Source organism: Diceros bicornis, chromosome 2, assembly GCF_020826845.1.
Source record: "Diceros bicornis minor isolate mBicDic1 chromosome 2, mDicBic1.mat.cur, whole genome shotgun sequence".
Classification (NCBI taxonomy): Eukaryota; Metazoa; Chordata; class Mammalia; order Perissodactyla; family Rhinocerotidae; genus Diceros; species Diceros bicornis.
Genome location: NC_080741.1, coordinates 39307758 through 39333876, shown reverse-complemented (window position 1 = coordinate 39333876; position 26119 = coordinate 39307758). Strand labels below are relative to the sequence as shown.

Genomic DNA, 26119 nt, shown 5'->3' with positions numbered 1-26119 from the left:
GCTGAACGCTCTGCTGTTTTTGCTCGCCCTTGATTTGTATTTCCCAAAAGAAGTCATCTGACTGGAGTATCTGAGCACCCTTGCATATGGAGTATGGCTATGACAAGACTTTGCACCAGTGACCTTAAAAACAACTGTGCTCTCTCCTGTGCCGTTCATATTTAGCTGCCTTCACTCCTTTCAAGTCCCTGGCAAAACAATTAATTTAAAAGTAAAATGAAATGAATAAACGCATATAAATTGTTTTTTTTGCCAAAAGAAAGTGCTGGATGGCCACTAGGGGGCTTCTTTCCTTGGAAGATGACCGTTTGTCAGGCATTTAAGAGTCCTGGAATTCTCAATAGGCCTGTATAGGTACACTTCACAGAGCACAAAAGCACATGCAATGGGAGCATACTACAAGATAATGGCCAGAGTCTGAGTATGCTCCAGTATATTCCTTAAAAATCACAGGTGGAAGTCAATTTCGTTTATGTGCTAGCTCAGACCTTTCCTGGCTGAATCAATATTTTAATTTTGGCCTTGTATCAGTGGCGTTCCCTCAGCAAGCCTCCTCACTGTCGTGGGCATCCATCTCACGTACGCTTGATGAGGAGCTGTTCAATCTCATATGACAGCATCATATGAATATGAGTGTTGGGGAGTGGTGTGTGTGTGTGAGGAGGGGGAGGGAGGGGGAGAGAGAGGAAGCAGGGAGAGAGGATGAAAACATGAATACAATTTCTTCATTGGTAATGAAATCTGTATGTCTATTGGTGATTTTCCTGAAATTCACATGCTAAATTATAACCTTTGCTGCCTACTTACCTTTGAGTGTGGGCAATACTGTCCTCCAGGGACGTAGACTAGATAAAGAGAGTCATGTGCCAGGGCCAGGGATAGGGGAGCCTTCATGGACAGGTGAGGATCAGGCTTTTCCGTACTTTAGGCATTCTCCTCTGATGAATCTGCCCCCACCTTGGGGCTCTATCTAGTTCCAGTCTGTGGTTCTTGATGTCTGCCTATACCTCTCGCGCTGCCATCAGATGGGCTCAGAAATTAACCCTGATCCCCTGCATTCCTCTGGGCTTTAACTGTGTCTCTCCCCACCCGGGATGCTTCCCTGGTGCCATCCTATGGGAAACGCAACCCCTTTCCTTCTCTTAGGGCTGGGCTGTCTGACCCAGACCCCCAAGGCTTGTGCCTCCCCTGAACTGTGGTTCTTAGTCTAGGTGCGCGAGGTTAGATGATTCAGGAGTCAGAGTGCTTGGGTTCAAAACCTGCCTTACCTGTGTGACAGTTATTTGTCCTCTCTGGGACTCAGTTTGCAAAGCTGTAAAATGGAATTTATAATTAAATATTTATTGAGTTATTAAGTGAAATCATTCATGTAAAGCCCTCTACAGAATGTCTGGCCCATAGCAAATGCTTCAAGTAAATTCACCAAACAAAGGAAAGACTGTGTTTGAATTAAAATTTGAATTTGCAAATTTCATTGGCTAGCCTATAAATGTATAAGCCATTTCTGGTTGGCACAGATTATTATGAACAATATGATGGGCTACTCAGCAGGCTGAGTGCAGGGGGAACTCCCAGTGACCCCAATTTAATACTGTTCCTGCTGATCGCTTGACATTTCCAAGAATAGTGTTACTTAACCTTACCCTTGTCAGTGACTTTAACGCTGCTCTGTATATTCTCTATAGAGTTTCTGTCATGTAGCACATTAGTACTAGCCAATGTAGAGATATTTCACCATTGTTTAATAGCTTACTAGTTGGGAAAAATCTGTGCATGCACAAGTATGTATAGGAAACATGTATATATGTGTGTATATATATATGTATATATATATACAGGTTCACGTATATATATATATATATGCACAAGCATGTGGTGAATCATCGCTTAAGTAAATCTGTGTATAATGTGAATATATTTGGCAGGAGCAACAGGATTTTCTTCTATGAAACTAAATTGGTCTTTTCTGATGAGTAGCAAAACTCATCATCAGGAACTTTCTTAGTCCAAACCCAAAGGATGCATATGTATTATCTCTAGCAGATCAATGTAATATATGTTAAATTGGGACTGCTTCTCAATATGTTTGGGTTTTCCTGGATCTCTCTCTCTCTTTTGCACATACACACACATATGCACACACATATATGCTGCTGGACATTTTTTTGTATTTACTTATTGGTATTATTTTCTCACGTATGCTAATGCAGCATTGTGAAAATGAATACAGGAAAAAGATTCAAAAAATATTAATTAAACTCCTATTTCTGCAACTTATAAACTGTGGGGACTTATACACTGAAACTCAGTTCGTATAAAATGGGGATAATTATTGATGACTCACAAAGACTTACTGAGTACTCATTATGTGTCAAGAATTATGCTCGGGTCACTGTGAGTATTAAATAAATGATACACTAAAAATCAATATGTGAATATTAAGTATTATAATCTTTATTATAAACTTGTATAAACAGTTATATGGGTAAATAAATTGTTAGATTTATTTTCTGAAGCAAAAACGAGGAGACTTGATCAAACTTAAGACAATAACAGAAAAGTACAAACAAAACAGTACTGTTTATTGAACACATGCTATGATCCAGGCACTGAGCAGTGTATTTTCATGTGTTACTTCATATTTCTGAGAGTGTGGTCTCTGGAGGTAGATTGGGTTTTAATACATTAATTACACTTGAGCTTCTACTTGAACAGTTCATTGAGGAAAACCTCAGAGTTTCCCTAAGTGGTCTGCTCCAATTATGAAAAAATTCTTCCCTTTTTAAAGCAGAGTTCCATCTCTCTGTAACTCAATTGTCCTAATTCTGAGCAAAAGTAGCCTGTCTGACTTCCCCGTGTGAGCTCTCGATGGCTCCTGTCATGCGTCTCAATTGAGTACCTTCGTTTCCTGAAGCTGTTCCCTATATGACCTAGTTTCTATTCTAGATAATCTCCTTCGGGTGACCTCTCTCTCTGTTTCTCAATGTCCCACTTAACGGCAATCAAGTGTACCCAGGGCTTATGGATTCAACCTGTATGCGGTTGGGGATGCTATGTTTCAGACACCTACTTTCTGCTATATATGACTGTGGGGCTCGTCTTATGGTGACTTGAGGTTTAATTTCTATGTGGCAAAAATAGAAAGGCCTCATTGTGCTGTGTGAATCTTATACTTTATTTCTTCAAATAATATATAACAATATAATGATTCTCATGGTTGTAATCCTTCTTTTACTGATTTTGGAGAGTGAGGAGTAGAAATGTCTACAGAGAGATGGCTTAGCCCGGAACATCCTCTTTTTATTATTATTTTCCTCTTCTTTGCTGAGAGAAAAGTATTTGTTACTGTCTTTTTCAAATTCAATTTCATAAACCAATTCAATAAACCGTTATTTTTCTAGGCCAAAAGGGCTAAAAATATTCCCCAGTTCACCTCCTCACAAAATCCCTTTGATTTTAATCAACTCAGACAGTAAGAATCAAGAAAACAACAGCTGTTATGCATTTCATCATCTGAGTTGTGCGCATAGTTAAGAGCCTTTCTTGGACTAAATATCTGCCACCTAGTGGTTCTTATGAGAACTGTTAGGTATTACCTGAGCCACTACAGGGTTCAAATATACCCTGTACATTCCTTCATTCATTCAATAAATATACAAAAAGTTCACACACTTATATGCAATAGACAGATACTTAAAGAATTCTTTTGGAATAAAGAGTTTCTATAGTGAAACTGACTATATTTAAGCATCTCCATAGGCTGTAAATACAATGTAATTTTGGCAAGAGATCCTTACACTAGCTTTCAAGCCATATTAAATGACCAACTTTTTTAGAACTGTTTTATATCTCAATATTTTTGGTCATAAAGTTCCCTCTGCCTGGATATTCCTTTCCTTCCCATCACCCATAAATCTGCCTGATGATACCTCTCTATTTATGGGACTTGGCGTATTTGACCTTCCCCTCATTTGAGCTTTCTCTGTGCTGTATACATTTTTTCCTTGAAATATTCCTAACGTTCCATTGCAGTAATTTGTGAAAATTTCCACTAAACTATAAGCTGCTTTCAGATAGTACCACGTTGTTTACCTTGCAACTCCAGCCCTTACCTTAGTTCCCAGTGATTAGTATGCCCTCAGTAGTGCTCAACTGAATAACTAAACCCAAATCCATGGATAAATGTATAGAAATGTTTTTGCCAAACCATACAGGGCAAAGGAACTCCCTACATGGAATAGAATTCAGAGGATCTGTGAATTTAGATAGGAAAAAAATACATCTTTATTTTCACTAACTTCTAACTGAAATTTGCATTTCTTTCGTTTATGAATATAAGCAACAAACCATAGTAGTTTAGCAGTACCTCTGACGTCATCATCAATAGAAATGACAGATATTTCCATATTTTATTGAAGCTGTGAAAGATATCTTAAAGTATTATGTTCAAGAACGTTTGTAATTATGTTATTTATTAGATCTGCCATTTGGTCTTACTACTTAACTCATCAATAAAAGGCAACTGTATTGATACTTCATCAATTTGGTTTTTTAATATATATTGATAACTGTATTTCAATGTAACTGTTTTCCTTGGGAACCCTATGTATTTTATTTTATGTATTTAAAAACTCCATTCTGAAAAAGGGGTCAATAGGCTTAAATAGACTAAAAAAATGTTCAATGATACAAAAAATGTTAAGGTCATCTAGCCATACTATTTTAATAAAAATTTAATGAAAAAGCAAATCATGATGTTGGTAAAACAAAAATTCAGTACCTATATTCTTTCTTTTCTATATTTTTAGGATCTAATCTTTCACCTTCTTTGAGATGCCCTGTATTCATATTTATCCATCATTCCCCCAAAACAGGGGTGAATCTGATCTCAATCATTTATCCTTAATAACATATTGATTATCCTTTGATGTATATGACTTCTGATGTTACTCTTCCCTGGAAATGCTTTTCCTTTTTATTACAGAGTAAAAGATGCTGGCACCATTTTAAATGATTTTTTTAAAATAGCTCAATGGTTTTAGGGTTAGGGAAATGTTTTTTAATGCAGCTGAACATGAAAACACATTTCAAGGAATCAGGATTTACCCAGTAATATTCAACTTGGGAATTATTCTTTTATTTCTAAAATTAAAAAAAAGTTTTAAGGCTAAAACAATGCATTGTACTACAACAGTACAAGGAGGACATTTTGTGGTGGCCATTGAGAGTGTGTACACCGTCAACAGAGAGTGATTCTTCCAGGGTATCTACATTGTCTAAATCTGTGGATGGCAAACAGGAACAGAAATAGAGCAATAGCATTTTGGAAGAAAATGCTCTACTCTAAAGATCAAATTTTTAACAAATTCACATATAAAAACTGACAGCTGGGGCCGGCCCGGTGGCACAAGCGGTTAAGTGTGCGCACTCTGCTGCAGCGGCCTAGGGTTCACCGGTTCGGATCCCAGGCGCGCACCGACGCACCGCTTGGCAAGCCATGCTGTGGCGGCATCCCATATAAAGTGGAGGAAGATGGGCATGGATGTTAGCCCTAGGCAAGTCTTCCTCAGCAAAAAAGAGGAAGATTGGCAGATGTTAGGTCAGGGCCCATCTTCCTCAAAAAAAAAAAAAAAAATCAAAACTGACACCTGATCGTGATGTCAGTTCTGATATAAGAAAGTGAAATTTCAATATGGATAAGCATAAGATAAAGGAAACATGTACCAAATGGTGTGCAGAGTAATATCTAGTCATAGGAAAGACAGGAAAGTGAAAGAGAGAAGTAGTAAATAGTAGGAGTTATAATAAAGGGAATTTCCTGCCGCATTGGAAATGAATGCAAAGCATCATTGGAGCCACCTTTGGTGCCAGGGGCTTCAGTCAGACAATGCTATTGGAATGAAATGCAACTTTAGAATCTGAATGACGGAAGATAATCAAATAGGGAAAGAAAAGAGTCTCGAATTTTTAGCGATATTACTTGGAGTTCACCAAAACATACTTTTTAAAAGAGATACGTCACTCCTTGTTTGCTCACTCTGGGCACAAGAATCTTGACTTTAGTAGCCATTTAGGAACCCTAGAGACAAGCTTGCCAAATCCAATAGTTTTAACTGAGAATTTATGGAAGGCAACAATACGACATCTTTAAGAATGGTTGAGTCTCCTTTAGTGATGAACACACAGAGTTTGCTATGAATACATATATAACAAACTATAAAGGCTCTACATTGGGTTAATTGCCTGTTACACATTACTTGTGCATAGGATATAACTATTAAATGTTGTCATGAAGGGCATAATACTTGTACCATTCTGGACTAGATCTTAGCCTAGACTAGACTTAGACTAAGTCTAAGACTTAGCTTAGACTAAGATCTGGCCAGAGCTAGGCAATCAAGTGGCATCCCCTGAGTGGCAGCCACAAAAACCAGTGCCCCAGATTCCTGCGCAAACTCCTTTAGGCAGAGGGGGAGCACAGAGATGGCACCCGCTGGTCTACATGTGTTTGGAGAGTATTTCAGTATGCTTTTAGATGTGTGTTAAATTAGATGCCTGCCCCTCAGGCCAGAAGCTTTAGGATAAGCAAATAAACTCCTTCCACAGAAAGACTGGGCCCGTTTCAGTCAGCTGCCCCTGTGCTGGGCTCTGGGGTGTGGCCAGATGTGTCCTTGTGAGCCCTTTAAGAGCCGTTTCTCAGCTCGCTATAGCCTTGTGGGTCTTGAGGATGGAAACCCCCTCAGTTTTCAGAGATAGATGTTTTGGGAACGTGGCTCTCAGGTGCAGGTCTTAAAAGTTGTTCAAACGCTTCGCTCCTCAGGTGGAAGCTCTGAGTTTTGAGTTTTCTCCTGATTGTGGGTCACCTCGCTGGGGGCGGGGTGTATGGCAAGATTTTGATGAGGGATTTTTCTTGTTTGCCCAAAGTGTAGACGTCACTCAGTTGGTTTTTGAATTTCTTTCACAGAAAATTGTTCCAGACGTAGCTGTGGAGTCGGTGTGTCTGTGGGTGGAGGTGAGTTCAGGAGCCTCCTACATCGCAATCTTGAACTGGACCCTCTTAGCCTGGAACTTCTGAGTTCTTTTCTGTCCTGGACCTCTGTTTTTGCTTCAGGATGTTTATTGTTAAAACTGTTTTTGCTTATAGGCTTACTCATTGTGCAGGTTTTCTGTATGGCTCCTTTTTTTTTTTTCCTGAGTTGTTAGGGGTTGGTGAGGACTGAAGTAGAACATAGCTAGACTTCAGGACATAGTACTGCTGGTGGTGTGGAGAGTGCAGTCATGTTCCAAATGTTGACCATAAGGAGCCTTCAAAGCAAAAGAACTCTCAAGAGTGACATGGTTGCCTGTGGAAACAGTGCCCTCCAAGTTTTTCTCCTCAGGACCCAAATGTCCAATGACAATTTCTTTCAGCTACTCAGAGACCAGATTGGTCAAGTCACTTCCTCACTGACTCCTCTCAAACACATTTGTTTTTTCCCTTCCAGCCACTACTATAGTTCAAGTTCTGGCTACAGTCAGAATGCAGAGGCGAGCAGGATCCCAGGATGAGAGGTAGGGGAGGTGAAAACGACCACAAGTTATTTGTGTTGGGGATGAAGAACCTGACCCTGGGACATATACTCCAAGGCTCTGCTGCCAAAAGATGTGGAAGAAAAAGTTAAGCCTGGAGTGTGTGTTATGGAAGTGTTTTCTGGTTAGCTCTGACAGTAGCAGGAAAAAGTGTGATCTGAGAGAGCTGAAAACAGGGACCCAAGAGGGAAAGGCTGTTAGAGTTGGAAAGGGGCTAGAGAAAGCCTCGTCCATCACCAAAGAATCTCTGATGGGTATGGACATTCAGCATTAACATCCACTTCCACCCCTTTTAAAAACAACGACTTTAATGAGGTATAATTGACATACAGTAAACTGCATGTATTTAAAGTGTAGAATTCAATAAGTTTTGAAATATGCATACACCCGTGAAACCATCAGCCCCCAAAAAGTGTCCTCATGCCCCTTTGTAATCTCTTTCTCCTGACTCTAGCTGCCACCCCCACTCTGTCCCCATGCAGCCATCTGTTTTCTGTCACTGTAGTTAGTTCACATTTTCTAGAATTTTATATAAATGGAATCATAATATGTTTACCTTTTGGTGTCGTTTTTTTCACTCAACATAATTATTCTGAGATTCATACAACTTGTTGCATATATTAATATTTCATTTTTTAATTGATGAGTACTATTCTGTTGTATGACTATATTATAATTTGTTTATCCATTCAATGGTTGATGGATATTTGAATTGTTTCCAGTTTTGGGCTATTACAAGTAAAGTTGCTGTGAACATTGTGTACAAGTCTTTGTGTGGATGTATTCTTTCATTTCTCTTGGGTAAATACTCAGAAAAGGAGAGTGTAAGCCATACAAAGTTGTAGGTTTAATTTTTAAAGAAACTCTCAAACTATTTCTAAAGAGGTTCAGTTCCCCTACATCCTCACTAATACATGATGTGATATATCTTTAATTTTAACCATTCTACTTGGTGTGTAGTGGTTTCTTATTTTGAAGAAGCTTGGCCCTGAGCTAACATCTGTTGCCAATCTTCCTCTTTTTCTTTTTTTTCCCCCAAAGCCCCAGCACATAATTGTGTAGCATAGTTGTAGAGTTGTAGCTTTTCTATGTGGGATGCCACCTCAGCATGGCTTGATAAGTGGTGAGTAGGTCCCCGGCCCAGGATCGAACCTGCAAACCCTGGGCTGCGGAAGAGGAATGCGCGAACTTGACTGCTATGCCACCGGGCTGGCCCCTGTACTGGTTTCTTATTGTGGTTTTGATTCACATTTCTCTAGTGATTAATATTGACTATCTTTTGATTTGCTTATTTGTGATCTGTTTCTCTTCTGTGGCAAAGTTTCTGTTCAAACTTTTGACCCATTTTTAAATGATGTTTAGTTTTAATTATTTTCTTTTTATTGAATTTTGAGAATTCTTTATATATTCTGGATATAAATCCTTTATGAGATATATGATTTGTAGTATTTTCTTTGTGGCTTACCTTTTTGTTCTCTCTCCAGATCTTTGAAGTTCCTTCTCTCTCTGCGTAGCTCTCTCCTCTTCGGTGCTCTGTCCTGCAAACTGTAGCTGCCTTGTTAACCTCAGATTCTCAGCTCCAGAAGTCCACCATGGGGTCCAGCCTGGGGTTCCCCCCTGCACTATAGCCTAGAAACTCTCTCAAAGCAGTAAGCTGGGCTGTTGTAGGGTTCATCTCAATTGTTTTCCACTTCTCAGGGATTACTGTCCTTCTTTGCCTGATGTCCAGTCTCTTGAAAACTATTGCTTCATGTATTTTTTTCCGTTTTTTTGGTTCTTCAGGCAAGAGGATAAATCTGGACCCTGTTATTTCAGATTGGCCGGAGTCAGAAGTCTTGAGTGTGGCATCTATTACCCCTGGGAATAGACACTGGAGGCTGTTTTTCTATTCATGTGTCTGTACTGCTTCTCTGTTCTCATTTGGCAGCTGCCTTTTTCCCTCTTACAATTAAATGGGAATTATTTTAAAAAGCCTTTTAGTCTGCAAAGTCTGTCTATATTGGCAGTTGAAACTGAAAAGTGATTCACTTCTTGCACTGCACAGTGAAGTTGCCTGTGTAACACCACTAGCAATCTCCTGGACAACAGTAGCCAAAGAATTAATTAGTTGCAGTCTGGAAGTGTGGGGAGGGGGCGGATATGAGAGACATAAAAGAAGAGACTTTACTTAGGGCTTTGAGGATTTATAAACTGATCTATTTTATAGAATCTTAGAAATTTTTGTCTGTGGAGAGTGTGAAGCTACAGAAAACAAAAATAGCATCTACACAAATGCAATGAGGAAATAGCAAAGCCAAAGATAAGTCCAAATTCAAGCATCACTAAACGGATGAGGATATCAAACTCCAAGAAAAATAGATACCAAACTAAAAGAAGACATTATTCTTTAATAAATGGAATTAATATAGCAAAAATAATATTTAAAATAAATGTAATTATATCTTTGGAATAATTAAAAGAGAATAAAAATCCATCAATAATAAGAACTCATTAAAATCTTAAAAATAAAAATATGATATTAAATTAAATCAAAATGTTTTCAGTAGATGGGCAAAAAACCAGAATATTGTGAGTATAATTGTCACAGTTAAAGAAATGAATTATGAATTTAGATTATCAAGCCAAAAAATGATCAAATGAGGAAAAGATAAAAGAATTAAGTAAGATGAAAAAGTTACAAAACATAGAAGATAAGTTTATGGGTTCCTGTATCCATATGGTATGAGTACAATCAGTAGAAATGAGAGATAATGAAGAGGTGGAAATATTCAAACAAATAATAAAGAAAATTCCTTAGGCATAAAAAAACAGCATGGATGTTTAGATTAAAGACAATTGAGAGATAACCAAAATGAAGGATTAGGGAATAAAAGACACACTCCTATATACATTTAGGTGAAAGTTCAGATAAAGAAAAATCAAAATCCAGAAATTTTGGAAAAGAAAAATTAAAAAAAAAAAGAAATTATGATCAACAGATTAAGGATCCCATTGACAGTGGACATTTATCCATTCTAGATAGTAGGAAAAAAAGAGCGATATCTTCCAATATTCTGAGGTACAATGATTTTGAACATATAATTCCATATCCAGTCAAATTAGCATACAAACAACACACATATGTGTGAGCAACTAAAATTTAAATACTCTCAGGCCTTTCCCCCTCATTCAGCTCCAGAATGCTTGTGCCAAAGTTTATACTCTCCAGACAGGACCTTGGAAGGGTCTTCTACTAAGAATCTAACCTGCCCCAAAGAAAATGTACCAGGTCACTGAAAATACAATTTCCCACCAAATGACCTAACCAGATGACACTACAGTGAAGCCCATAAGGAACAAGTCCCACTCCCTGGCACAGAGCTTCCAATCAGCTATTTTACAAAGGCACCAAAGCCATTAAGGTACAGAAAAAGATACACACCCAAGTCTTCTGACTCCAAGGCTGATGGCCTTGCCTGCTACATCACTATACTTCTCATCACCTAACTTTAGTGATCAAGTTGAATGAGGCACGTAAAAGAATATATAAATCATTTAAAAAGGATTTGTTTTAAAGAATTCATAGGGGAAAAGAAAAAAGGACTATGTTTCATGCTGGGCAAAATACTGGCCAAGTGTGCCTGTAGCTGTCTTGAAGCATTTAAATATATCCAAAACACCTATGAACCTCTCTCTAGAAATCCTTCCTTTCCACCACAAGAAGACCAATATTTCTTTAGGAATTGTTTGACAGTGCAAGTTACACAAATGTCCAAATTTTCTTGTATTTATTGTAGAGTTTCATAATCTCTGGTTTCTTCCATTTTATTTCTATCTCATATAAAACTAAAAGATTTTTTGTCTAGAAGGAAAGCAAGGGTGCATTTAATTGTCTTATACTAGGTTCCAAGGTCACAAGTTTAGCAAAAGAATTTTCACTGAATCTCCTCAATCCCAGTCCAATATTCCCATCCCTTTTCTAATTAGAATTCAAATAAAATGAGATTTCAGAATGTTGACAAGCATAGTATGATGGACTAAGGTGTGATATTTGTTTATCAACAATAATTTAGAATAATTTTCCTACAAAAATGCAAGGAAGCACTTTCCATAGAGTGGTACATTGAGCCAAAGAGGAAGAGCCTCCTCAGTTCCAAAAACAAAAGAATGGGTGTGCTATCTTTTCTCCTTCAGGATCATCGCAATATTTTCCAAATTCTATCACTTTGATGATTGATGAGCAGTGGAGAAGGGGCTTTCCGGCATAGATCCTTACCTTTAAAAATTGGTTTTGAAAGGTTGAAATACATTACCCATCAATCCATGGATAGCTGACAGGTATAGGAGTGTTGAACTCTTTGATAATTCTTCCATTTCTTCTATTGTTTTTGTATGTCAAAAGGTTTTTACCCTTTTGAGGTTAATTAAAAACCATATTATGAAAAATTTCAAATATATGTACAAATAGAATAATAAAATAAATCCACATATACTCACCATCCAGACACAATAACTATCAAACTTTTTCACACTTACTTCACGTATTCTTTTTACTTTGTCTTACTTCTTTGCAGAAATATTTGAAAAAAACCATCCCAGACATCATGCCATTTTGCTCTGCATCGTTCAGTGTGCATCTCTAAAAATTACTGACAGTTTCTTACATCATCACAATGCCACTATCAAGCCTATTAAAATGGCAATCTAATACCCAATCTATGGCCACATTTCCCGGATTTTCTCAAAAGGTGTATGATACTTAATTTTCATGAGTCACCTTGTCTTAAAATGTCTCTTGATTAAGATATAGAATTGGGGTTTTATTTTTTATTTTTATTTAAAGGAGAAAAAGTAAAGAAAAAGAGGGGAGGAGAAAGAGAGAGAGAGAGAGGGAGGGGGAGAGAGAGAGAGAGACTGCTATAATCCCTCTGCAGTTTGGGCATGAGTGTTCCGACCTGACCAGAGGGGCATTTGGGTGCAGCACCAAAGTCTTTGTGTGCACATGGATTTTATACAGTGCACCTCAGAAAATTTGGTTTTCCTGAAAAACACTACAATTGCATTTAAAAGAAGCAAAGATACGACTTTGGCTGTTTAAAGGTCCTTTTCTTTTCAGTTAAATGCATGTTCCAAGGATGTGTGTTAAGAATAGCCGCAAAATTTTCATGCATTTAGATATGAGATCCAAAATTCTTAGCATTCACCTCTCTTAACCTCATTCTCTTTGTTTTCTTCTCATAGGGCCCTCCCTCAAAGAAGATGAATTTTTGGATAATAGTTGGGGGATGGAAGAGGTAAAGTCGTTAAATTGTCTTTTTTTCACCTGTTGTGTATCATGTGTCTGATTTTAGAACATCCTGACATTAGCTACTATCCCTCTTAAACACCATTCTTCTCTGTTACAATAAATATGCCTAAGACAAGAAGAGGGCTGGGGATTACTTGGCTAATAATGACAGGAGGCTTCCACTTTGCCTGGAGACGTTTTTTCAGTCTGGGGATAACGCGCCGCAGTAAGTAGTGGGGTGGGTGAAGGATACAAATTTCTTTTGTAAAGTGGAAGAAAGGTAGATTCTCAGGCAGATCAGTTTTAGGAAAAAAAGATGTGATGTTGATTCCTTTAGATTGTTCCTGCTCCTATAACCTTTGGGTTGATTTCATGTACTCACTTTGGTATCCAAGTTTGAAGAAAACTGCTCTCTCCAAGGCAAAGATAGAGCAATGGAAATTAGCATAGGTATGGAAGGGGCAGTGCATTCTTGCTCTTCTTGGGTCAGTACTTGTGATATGCAAAGTCCGCAGTTCTGAATTAAAAGTTGGGAAATTGGGCTCTGCCCCTCACTAGCAGTGGGATCTTTAACCAAACACTCTGTTCCTTGAGTCTACATCCCATCCATGAAATAAGAGTACTCAAGTCTCTTCCAGCTTTAATGCTAAATGGCTCTAGGTTGATTGTAGTGTGCAATTCAAGATTGGGAGGTCGATCTGGGTAGGTTATGGAGATCCTTGAAGGTCAGAGAAAGAATTCGTAGCTTTTTATGGGAATCATTGCCAATGACCAAGAATGGTGAGAATGTATACAACTATAAGGCTCAAAAGCAATAGAAGGGATTTGAAGATTGTAGTCAGTTTCTGTTATCCAGGCTCTGGTGCTATCCACTAATGTGAGTAATGGGAGGAGATAGTAATGACTAATATTTGTGCTTTGGGGTCTATATTATTTAATATTTACTCAGTAATTCAAAGAAAAAGTGAGTCAATTGGTTTCATTTTACAGACTAGAAAACAGATTAGAGGGGAGTTAAGTATGTTGCCGAAGGTCACGCAGTAGCAAATGGCAGAACCAGGACTCAAACTCAGGTTGTGTCTTACCCTAAACACCGTGGTCTTTACATTACAGCTATTCTTCAAGTATTTTGTGTTGTGAGCATGGGTACATGAATTTGAACAGGCCCTTGCTTTGTATTAAATTGTTTTCAATAACCTTTAAGGTTTTAATTCTATACTTTCGATTTTAACCCATGGCATTATAAATAAGGTCTGGGCAAGGTGTCTCCTGTAAGCTCTGGGAAAGAAAATAAAAGGAAATAACTCTGAGAAGTCGCACGCACACAAAACACAAACTAAGGGAAGATTTAGAATAAATACAAGGATGGTTACGTACCAAATCATTATCACTCTTTTTCTACTCTGTAAGAGACAATACAAACAACCTCTATTTGACAATCTTGCACCTAATTTCGAGAATTCACAAACAGATTTCTTATTTTACTGTTTCTATGACAACACATGACATTTCACGTACGTTTTTCAAGGAAGGAAAGGTGAAAATTACTCTCAGTGTTAAATTGAATTTTTCTCCTTCTCCTCACCTATTTTATTCATAGACACTTAGAAAGTACAGCAATTTCACGTTCCTTTCAGAATTTCAGTGCCATTTTTCTACATTAGGTACAGAATTAAATGAATTCAGCTTCAATTCCGTTTTCTAAGTCCAGTATTTTTATGGAGAAAAAAGTTTCCCTACGGTTGCTCTATTCAACAAGGAATATTCAGTACAACAGAGGTAGTTTCATAAAATTATATTCATTTTTTGTGACTTTTAAATTTGTAATCTGACAGTATTTTAGACTTACCATTGCTAAATTTGGGTGTGGTCTTCCATTTGCTTTATGCAGTTTTTCCACATTTCTGTCTACTAGCAGACAATTATATGAGGAAAGAGTCAATGAATATTTGGGAAGGAATGAATAAATGAATACAGAAACATTTTTGAAGTAATTTTTATTTGGAAAACAAGATTCTTTTAGAGTTAAATATTTTGATAGTTAAAGAATAATTCATTTTGGGATTAAAAAACTTGATATCTATTGAATATTAACAGTTGTTTTAGTCAAGGTTCTCCAGAGAGACAGAATCAATGAGATGTATATTTTTAGAGAGAAAGATTTATTTCAAGGAATTGGCTCACATGATTGTGGAGGCTTGGTAAGTCCAAAATCTGCAGGGCAGGCCAGCAGGCTGGAAACTCAGCAAAGAGTTGCAGTTTAAGTCCAAAGATGGTCTGTTGGTAGAATTCCTTCTTGCTTGAGGAGGTCAATCTTTGTTCTTAAATTTAGGCCTTCAACTGATTGAATGAGGCCCACTCACATTATGAAGGAAAATCTGCTTTACTCAGCTGATCAGTCCACTGATTTAAATGTTAGTCTTATCCAAAAACTCTTGCACAGAAACATCCAGAATAACATTTGATCAAATATCTGGGCACCATGCCTCAGCCACATTAACACATAAAATCAACCACCACAGTAGTATTGTGCCTTATTTGAGGGGCTGGTGTTTTAAAGATGAATTGGGGGACCAACACTGTATGGTAGAATATTTTGGCCTCCATTTCCAATTATATTCCAGGTATATTTATTATTTGTTAAATGCCTACAATGTGCCAGACATGGTTCTTGCTTGTGGGGATTAGTCTAATGGGAAATTATTATAGTCTAAAGAGCCACTGTGAATGATTCATATCTTATGGAGGTTGGCCTTTTGCTCAGCATCAAGTGGCTCATTGACAATGGAGAAAATATCGCTTAGAAAACAACCCTTTATACTTATATGGTGTTTCATAGTATCCCAAGCATTTTAATATCAATTATTTGATTTGAGTATCACAATAATCCTTGACAAAGCAGGGATGATATTTCATTCCCATTTCACAAAAGAGAAGCCTGGCATCGTCCTTCTGAGGAAGTAGTGACATCCCAATCTCTCACTCCTTGACTCTGACTGAAGTTCTTGAAGTGGGCGTCATTTCCTCAAGACCATGACAGTTATGAACGAAGAAGCCAAGACTTGCATTTATTTCTAGCAAACGTGTTCTGTCAGCTTCTATGTTATTTTCACTGTGTGTGTGTGTGTGTGTGTGTGTGTATGGATATGGAGTGCGTAGAGAGACAATCTCTATTTCTTATGTTCAAAAACAAATCCAAAGAACATGGAACGAACATCCTCTCCAGCCCATTCACTGTGGGCTGCCCTAATAGCTGCTTTTGTGGGATTATGTCCCAGCTGGCTAGTTTCCAAATGTATATTTACTAGGAACAAAGATTTTCATCTTGCTTCTTAGATCCATAATAGCATTTCAAAGCATGAAAACAAAAGGAATGAGCAACTGGTTGATTAAGAAATTTAAAGTGGGTGAGAAGAAAACTGAAATGGCTGATGAAACAAAAACAGAATGGAACTTTTATTTATATTTTTGGTTCTCTCCCATTACCACTTCTAGCCCTACTGCACACATGCCCAACACTTTCTCATCACCCTACAACTAGCTCTTCCTAATAAATAAGGTGCTTTTCAGGCGAATTTAACCTGATTCACTCTTCAAAAGTAGCACATCTTCATGCAGAGGCAGGGCAATGTGGTGGAAAGAGCAGGCATTCTGCGGTGAGGTAGACTGCCATTTATTTTATGTGTGGTGTGTGGAAAGTCACTCAACCACTCGGAACCACAGTTTCTTTATCTGTAAAATAGAATGATAATAATTAATTCCCAGAATTCTTGTAAGGATCAAATGAAGCAATGCATTTGTGTGTGCCTATAGCAAGTAGGCTCAGTCATCTTAGCCACCTTCTACTTGACAAGAAAAAGAAAGCGAATGATTACAAAATTTTAAAGACCCTAAGAAATGAAGACAAGAATTCTGGCACCAAAGCTTTATTTGTGGAGGGGTCCTGCTGAGCATCCTTGCCATCACACTGCCTCGCCTTGCTGACCTACTTCAGGACTGACTCGGCCCATCAACTATGCTAAATGAGTGCACCCATTAACACAAGGCGAAGGCAAGGCTTCTCCAATTTTTACTGCCACAGACTACTTTGGTTTTATCTAGTGTTTATCGCAAGGGAAGTACTGAGCAGGAGGAACTCTCACAAGCCTGAAAAAAACCTGCTGCTTTTAAAGGACTTCCAGTTTCCCTGTGCATTTACAAATTTGAAGACTGAGTTTTGAAGTTCCAGATATGCTCCCTACCTTTAGTAGAGTTTTAAAAAACTCTTTTGGTCATCGCTATGTGGCACAAAGTGTTATGTTATTTTGGTAATAACGAAATGTTAGTTTCTACTTTGTCTGCTTTCACATTACCAAGTGTTTCCCATTTCAAAGCCTCTTATTTTTTCTTTTTTCGCAGGGAACTGTCCCCTTTCAAGTGGTAGAAATATTTTGTTTGTGACACAACTTTAAACTTACAGAAAAATTGCAAGATAGTATAAGGAAATCATGTACACTCTTTACACAGCTTCAGAAATTGTTTACATTCTTTCTTTCCCTTTCTCATCAATTTTCTGAAACATTTGAGATTAAGTTGTAAACATGGCCCCTCTTTGGCCCTAAATATTTCAGTGTGCATTTCTCTAATCACAAGGGCATTCTATGGGCCGGCCCAGTGGAGCAAGCGGTTAAGTGTGTGTGCTTCGCTGCGGCGGCCCGGGGTTCACCGGTTGGGATCCGGGGCACGCACTGACACACCGCTTGGCAAGCCATGCTGTGGTGGCGTCCCATATAAAGTAGAGGAAGATGGGCATGGATGTTAGCCCAGGGCCAGTCTTCCTCAGCAAAAAGAGGAGGATTGGCAGATGTTAGCACAGGGCTGATCTCCTCACACACACACACACAGAAACAAGGGCATTCTCTTACATAACCACAGTACAATGATCAAAATTAGGAAATTTAACATTGATACAATATTAGTATCTAATCCACGGTCTATAGTCCTATTTCATCAATTGTACCAACAATATCTTTTATAGCTATTTTTTTTCTGGATCAGGAACCAATCTAGGATAACACATTTCATTTAGTACTTAAGTTTCTTTCCTCTCCCTTCATCTGGAACAGTTCCTCAGCCTTTCTTTGTCTTACTTGACCTTGATGCCTTTGAAGGTCCCTTTGAATACAAGTTTGAGTTTGTCTGGTGTTTCCTCATCACTGGATTCAGGTTATGCCTTTTTGGCTGGAATATCCCAAAAATGATATTCTCACTTCTCAGTGCATCACATCAAAAGGTACATGATGTGGCTTTGTCCCAATATTGGTCATGTTAACTGTGATCCTTTGATTAAAGTCATGTTTGCTAAGTTTCTCCACACAAAGGTACTCTTTTTCCCTTTGTCATTGATTCGAGGGGAGTTACTTTGTCTTTGACAGTATGTAGAAATTTTGTTTGTCGTCAAATGTTCACCTACTAGATTTACCATTCGTTTTTGATTTTGTAACTCTATCATTTCATCCATATTTATTAGTTAGCAGTCTACTGAGAAGAAGAATCGTCCCTTTGCATCTATCTATCTACCTGTATCAATATGGACTCATGGATTCTTATCCTATTCGATGAGTTATAATCCATTACTATCTTTATTTATTTTGATGCTCAAATTATCCCAGATTTAGCTAGTGGGAAACCCTTCAATCTAGCTCCCTGTGCCTTTTTGGTAGGTTTCCATGATTATTTTTAGCATGCACTGGCTTAACAATATGTTTCAGGTTCATCTTTTACTCTCCTGCCCCAGCCCTGGAATCAACCTTTTATCCAAGGAGCCCTGGCACTAGGTATACTCACTGCTAATAGTGTAACATTACTTCTAGATCCACTCAGCAACAAACCTAGTAAATATCTGTATCAGTTATGAACCTTGTGTTCATGCTGATTATGTCAATCCCAAATCGACACCACTGTGGGATATATTCCAGTCTCTCCCCGTCCCTTATCTGTAACTGTCTTCACTATCACTGAGAAACCTGGCTTTCATCATCCCAAATATGTTTAATCATTAGCTTAAACCTCAGTACACAAAAGGTAGCAGGAAGGGCAGAAAAAGGAGACCTTTAACATCTGCTGGTCATGGCTGCCACTTTAGCAAAATGTTGAAGGTCCAGAGGAAAATGGTATCTAAATCTCTCTCATAGCCTATTTCCTCATCTTAAAGATATATCATGGGTGGCGACTCTCAGTTTGACAGTCCATGTCCCCATTTTCTCCACTGCTTGATTGCCTCTAGAACCACAAGTAGACATGGCATTTTTCACATCTCCAGGCCAGAGCTACATACTTGAATGATCATCTTGAGAATGAGAAAGATAAACCTTACCCTTAGACGCACTGGTAGAAACTTTTGGATAGGGTTCATCCATTGACTGGTTAACAGTCTGGTGCTGTATGTTTTAGTGAAAATTTTCTTAGGTACCAGACCATATCCCAAGAAGAAATGTGTGATATAGGAATCTATTTTCCCCATCAAATCTAAATCTTATCTAGGAGGCCAACCCAGTAAGACATCCTTCTTTCCCAATAAAGAGCTAAGCTGAGACTGATGGTCCCAGAGGCTGTGTTAGAATTGGTGGGGTATTTTCTCAGTGTAAAGTGCTGAAGCTGGACGGGGAATCTGAAACATAATAAGAAAATTATAGACAGAAGGTTAAAAACACATGCCAACGTTCTGATTTGAAAGGTGAAGCAAGGCCAAAAATGGGGAGATAAGAAATAAAATCAGACATAAGACTATCAGAGGAAAACCAGGATGCTCAAGGAGGCAGGGAAAGGGCAGACTGCAAAGGGACAATGTGTGGGAGGCCTGCTTTGGGTGGTGCTGTCTGTGAGATGTGGTCTTAAAGAAACTGGGCAGACCCTGATAGACTTTAATCATATCCCTTCTCCTGCAAGTTGTTGACCCTACAGATCAACCTCTTTTACTGCAGCATCCCTTTTCTTGTCATCCCAAGCTAGTTTTGTATAAAAAGCCTATATGGAGATACCTGCAGTGAATCCCTTTTTAGCAGGGAGTCATGGCCATTCTGATTCCTCCTGCTGCTTCTTTTATGTAAATCATTTGTCATATAAGCAGAGAGTGTTAAAAAAAAAAGCAATTACTGTAAAACACTTTTCTCTGGAGCCTAATAGCTTTGTTCAAATATCTGCTTGGTCATTTACTAAGTACGTGTGTGTATGTGTGTATCTTACCTAACCTTATTGTGCCTCAGTTTCCTCATCTATAAAATGGGGTTGACAGAACCTAGTTACGGTGCAGTTTTGAGAATTATAAAACATTTATCATAGTGACTGGCACATAATAAATGCTTAATAATAACTAGCTATTATGTTAGTTTGGTTGTTATTGTTTTTATACTTTTTATGAAATCATTATATTATTTCCACCTCCCAACATTCTTATGAGACTGATGAGTAGATTATGACTGCAATTTTATAGGAACAGTCTGAGAATGGGGGAAAATAAAACTTTCTCAAGAATATATAACTGGTGAGTGGCAAAGAAGGAATGCCAGGCTGTGGATTCCAGAGTTGATGTGTGTTAACGAGATCCTCTTGTATGTTTTCTCCCCAGGGATGGAGTAATTTGGGGTACTAAACCCTGGTTCCATGGTCATGTCACTGTCCTTATATATCTCTGGATGGGAGCAACCTGCCTATGTCTTTACAGGTAGCTTCCTTATTGTCTGCTAGATTATCTGTTGTGGGAACATCCTAGTGTTAAGATGGGTCCCCATGGAGTTTACCAATTGCCTGGCCGCTTATCTGCTACCCATCACTTCATTTTCTGATTGCCTTGTTCTGGCTACACAGCTGTCCTCAACATCGGTCTCACCTCTGTTCAACTCAAGTTCAGACCCCAGCCCTTCCATTCAGTGTAATTCTGGATAATGTTTTACAAGATCCAAAAAAGTCCATATTTAAAAAACTCTCATTTTCAAAATGTGATTAACAATGTTGCAACTAAGTTCATCACAGGGATGCTGCATGGTTCAAAAGAAGTAACTAGATATCAAATTGCACCTAAATCTATAAAGTTCTATACAAGTTAAAGGTCCTATTGTTAAAAATAAAATTTAAAAATCAGATGCAATGACAGTAATTTAAGTGATGCTTGGTATATTGACTGAAACTGCATTTGAAAGAGAATAAAATGAAGGAGTTATGGAAAGCTACTATTTTTCCCTCTGAAGGAGAAAAATAACATAACTGAATTAGACTGACTGCTGAAAATTGACTTAGCAATTTTTACTTCTATTATGATTCCATCTTTTCACAAAGTGAAATTCTATTATTTTGCTATTATGAGTAAAGATGGTGACATAAGAGCAAAATTTATCCGAATGCCTTTAAATCTTAGAAGTTTTCTACTCTGTCATCCTTCTCCCTTCATATTTCACATCATACTTATACTTAAGACCTAAAAATTAATATTTTCAATGACATATGCTGATGCTTTATATGGTCAATACTCCAAATTTTGGAGCCGTGTAAAAGGTGAAAAATAATGATCTGCTCCTGTGCACCATATCAGCACATTTCTTCCTAAAATAAGCTCTGAAATTTGGTTTTCTGAAGCTTGAATTGCAGTCTTAAAATGGCTGCATAATGTGTCAAAAAAAGTGATATAAAAAAGAACAAAATAAGATTCTTTTTGGGTTGGTAAAACAGTATAATAGCTCCGGGGAAATATTTTGCTCACCTTTGGTTTTTCTCACAAAGTTATTGAAATCAATAAAACTACATTTCTAAAGAACTCATATTCCATGATGTCCAAGTAACACAACTACAGTTTTTTGGTTGAATTAAATAAAAGAAAGCCCCAAAGCAACCCTACTGGCAGAAAATTTATTGAGGAGAGGAAAGAGAAGAGGGCAGACTTGTAGCTAATATAGATTTTGGTGATTAAAAAATGAGAATAGAAACAAGAATTTTACCTGAGTTAGGATAATACTTGGCGAATTTCCATTTAATGTGAATGGAAAAATCAACATAAATTTACATGTTTCATGTAATCAGCAAAAGTAGAGAACTTAAACTGTAAACAGGAATATTAAAAACAGAGAAACAGCCATCCATGTCTGGATCAGATCTGCCATTATATAAAACAAATATGATTCTTGTGAAGGTAGTTTCATTTTTTCTTCTTTTTCGGAGGGGTTGGAAATAAGGGAGCAAAGATAACAAAAATGTCTATAATTTAATACTTATACCTACAATGATGGTGACAAAGCATCATTTTATTGGAAACTTTTTGTTCTAGTGGCACTAGAAAGGCAGGTTAAGACAGTTATTATGGTTACATTTTACTGATTGAGAGATTGAGGCATAAAATAAAAATCTTATTTCTAAGAAGTGTGTTTTTATATAATGCTTGAATTCACTATTTGTGAAACATTTCAGTGTTCTCTTGTAACTTCTAAGAAATTTATGAAGGACCCCTATCTATGATCTCACTAGTTTTGTTGGATATTGTTGATTTGAATTTGAACTGTACACATCACCAGATAAGAATCAGTCATTGAGGAGATAGAATAAAATACTTTTATATTTTGAGAGTTTAAATTTGAGTGTTCTAAATTGTCCCTCTTCTGATTCAGATGTACCTAAACTTTGAAAAAGTTAGTTACCTTAGTTATTGTCTTGTTTACTCTTGATCAAATAGAAAACAATGCATAAGGTCTCTGTATACACCTAGAATAACTGGGTCAAAGTCTCAGTTCATTTACCTTGTTGAATTCAGTTATCTGTTATGATTGAAAATCCATATAATATGCAAAGGATAAACAATCTGTAAAAAGATGACATTCTTTTTGCTACAAAGAAAGATCTCATACTAATTGAAGACAGCTACAAATCCTGAAATGAATAAATATGCTAACAGTGATCCACGGTGCCCTTACACTTTTAGCAGTTTTACTTAGTAGATGTTACAAAGGAATTTAAATAGAAACAATTTTATATTGTCTTAAAATGGCCAATGGTCACAGAAAATAGGTTCCTAGGAATGTAGGTTTTCTTGAAGTAAGCATCTTCAGTTTACCTTACTCCACAGACCTCAAGGGAATTAACAATTTTGACAGATCAGTAGGAAGCCAGTGGATAACTTTCTGACCATGTAGACTAAAAATAAACACATAAACCCCAAAATAGTAGAATTGGTGATCACATTTGTGATTTACTAATTCACATGTCTTTAAAATATAAAACATTTATAGTATAGCAGTAACTTTGATTAACTAACAGTTGCTGTTGACTTTAAAGGAGAAAGGGAGGCTATATCAGAAGATTGTTCTAAATTTGGTAGAAAAACAAACATCCTCCTTTCTTAGAATAGTATGGAAAATGGACACAACCAAATTATGCTTCTCTTAGTATCAGTACTGAAAAAATTTGTATATAAAAGAACTGTTTTTCAAGCCAAAGTGTCTTGAAATACTGGGATATACAACATCTAAATAGTAGTAATTTTTTTCTTAAATTAAAAATTTATGTTATGCTAATTGTGTAAACTTTCATAGTTTCTGGTTCTTATTTGAAATGTGGATGATATTATCTCAGGAGATGTTGTATAGATGAACAAAATGATCTTTGTAAATGTGCTCAACATGGTATCAGGTGCATAGTTAGTAGTAAATGTATGCTAGCTCCTCTTAGCTTTATTTGCCAATCCAAAGCACATTTGGATTTTAAAACTCAATTAATGTAGCAATCCTTCCACAAAGAATTTTTTTTTAGCAACAGAATTGGACTAATTTGGGCAGGTAAAGGCCACATATTGTATGATTCCATTTACGTGAAACGTGCAGAATAGGTAAATCCATAGAGACAGAAAGTAGATTAGTGGTTGCCAGGGGCTGGGGGGAGTGGAGAATAAGAAGTGACAAGAAGATATCTTTGAGATATCCAAGAAGATCTGTCCAGTAACTAGGAACATATAGGTCTTGGTGGCTCTTAGAGTCTGAAGAGGTTTGGTTTGGAGATTAAAATGTCTTAGTCATCTGCATATAGGTGGCAACTAAAGCTAGTGACATGGATGAGTTTGTTCGGATAGGAAGTATAGGAGAAAAAGGGGAGCTAGCATGGATTGTTCCATCATTTAATAGCTGACAAGAGAATATAGAAGAGTAGCCTCAAAAGTTGCAGAAAAATGAGGAAGTCAGGGGAAGCACGTTTCAAGAGGGAAGATCAAAAGTGGTGAATGTTAGTGACAGTCAAGTTCTTAGGTGCTAGGGTTCCATAGACCACATTTCAGAAACGGACCTAAAGACATTAATTATATTTTCCCATGAATGATAATTTTCCTGTACAAGAGTACAATTTTTTAAGTTATTTTCTTATTAACCAATTGATAAAGAAATATATACAAGGTAGTTGCTATAGACTGAATGTTTGTGACCCTTCAAAATTCATATACTGAAATCCTAATCTCCAGTGTGATGGTGTTAGGAAGTGGAGCCTTTGGGAGGTGATTAGGTCATGAGGGTGGAGCCCTTATGAATGGGATTAGTGCCTTTATAAAAAGGGCCCTAGAGAAATCCTTCACTCCTTCTACCATGTGAACACACAGTGAAAAGCCAGCCATCTATGAGCCAAGAAACAGGCTGTCACAAGCTGCCAGTGCCTTGATCTTGGAATTCTTAGCCTCCAGAACTGTGAGAAACAAACTTCTGTTGTTATAAGCTACCCAGTCTACTACATTTTCATTACAGGAGCTGGAACTAAGACAGTAATAAAGGCAACTCAGGATTTAGATAAAGCAGAACACACACATTCACATAATATGGGAAAAACTGGAGTGAATATGAAGATAAAAGAAGAAGATATTTCATTTTAAATGGGAAACATATAAACCATACTAAACTTGGTCTTTTAAAGTACTAAATATGAGTACATATTTAGGTAATTTTTCAAGGAACCGAGTACCCTTTATGAAGGAGCTATCTAATAAATGTGTGTTATATGCTTGTTAGTAAAAATTTACGTGGACTTACTTGATAATTCTTGAAGTAAAAAATAAATGGTAGCTTTAGGGGCCAGCCAGGTTGTGCAGCAGTTAAGTGCGCGTGCTCCCTGCGGCGGCCCCAGGTTTGGATCCTGGGCATGCGTCGACGCACTGCTTGTCAAGCCATGCTGTGGCAGTGTCCCATATAAAGTGGAGGAAGATGGGCATGGATGTTAGCTCAGGGCCAATTTTCCTCAGCAAAAAAGGGGAGGATTGGCATCGGATGTTAGCTCAGGGTTGATCTTCCTCACACAAAAAAATAAATAGTAGCTTTAAAAGTCTACTTAGAAAGATAAACTATTAAAATATAAGACAAAAAATTCAGAGGTTACGTGAAGATCTATTTTAATATAACTTAAAAGTAATATTTTGCTAATTATAAAATGATGAATTTGTTTTAGGAACTTGAAAAGTACAGACAAATAGAAAGAAGAAAATCAAATGGCTACAGATTTCTATCACTCAGAGATAATCATAGTTAATATTTTTATGTAATTTCCTCAGGATTTGACAAATAACTTTTACAGCAATCTGAGTTTAAAATGTGATGATAGGGGCCGGCCCGGTGGCATAGTGGTTAAGATCACACACTCTGCTCTGGTGGCCTGGGGTTCGCAGGTTTGGATCCCTGGTGCGGACCTACGATGGCTTATCAAGCCATGCTGTGGCAGCGTCCCACATAAAGTAGAGGAAGATAGGCACGGATGTTATCCCAGGGCAAATCTTCCTTAGCAAAAAGAGGAGGATTGGCAACAGGTGTTAGCTCAGGGCTGATCTTCCTCACAAAAAACAAAAAAAAATTGTGATGATAGAGGAGTAGCTGTGAATCAGGTAACTCGGTCATATTCTCTATCCTAACTGGAATCAGGCCAATTATGAGTTAGGACAAGAGGAAGATTCAGATATCATGCAAGTACAGGGAGGATAGAGCATGCTTGTTCTGCCTGGAGAAGAAAAGGGCTTTCCACTTGCTGTGGACTGAATTGCGACCTCCCAGAATTCACTTGTTGAAGCTCTAACCCAATGTGATAGTATTTGGAGACTGGCCTTTTGGGAGATAATTAAGTTTATATGAGATCATGACAATGTGGCCCTCATGATGGAATTAATGTCCTTCTAAGAAGAGGAAGACACACTAGAGCTCTCTTTCTGTCATGTGAGGGCACAGCTAGAAGGCAGCTGTCTGCAAGCCTAGAAGGGAAGCCTCACCGGAACCCAACCGTGCCAGCACCCTGGTTTCAGACTTC

General features: G+C 37.6%; 1 long non-coding RNA gene across 2 annotated transcripts in view; it reads left to right on the top strand.

The window, feature by feature from the left end:
* LOC131413863 (uncharacterized) overlaps positions 1 to 26119 on the top strand; it is a 215120-nt gene that overhangs the window by 140985 nt on the left and 48016 nt on the right. For both annotated transcript variants that reach the window (XR_009222042.1, XR_009222041.1), the window contains 2 exons: positions 12790 to 12842; positions 20442 to 20537. This is a non-coding gene — a long non-coding RNA (uncharacterized LOC131413863). The remainder of the gene's footprint in view (positions 1 to 12789; positions 12843 to 20441; positions 20538 to 26119) is intronic.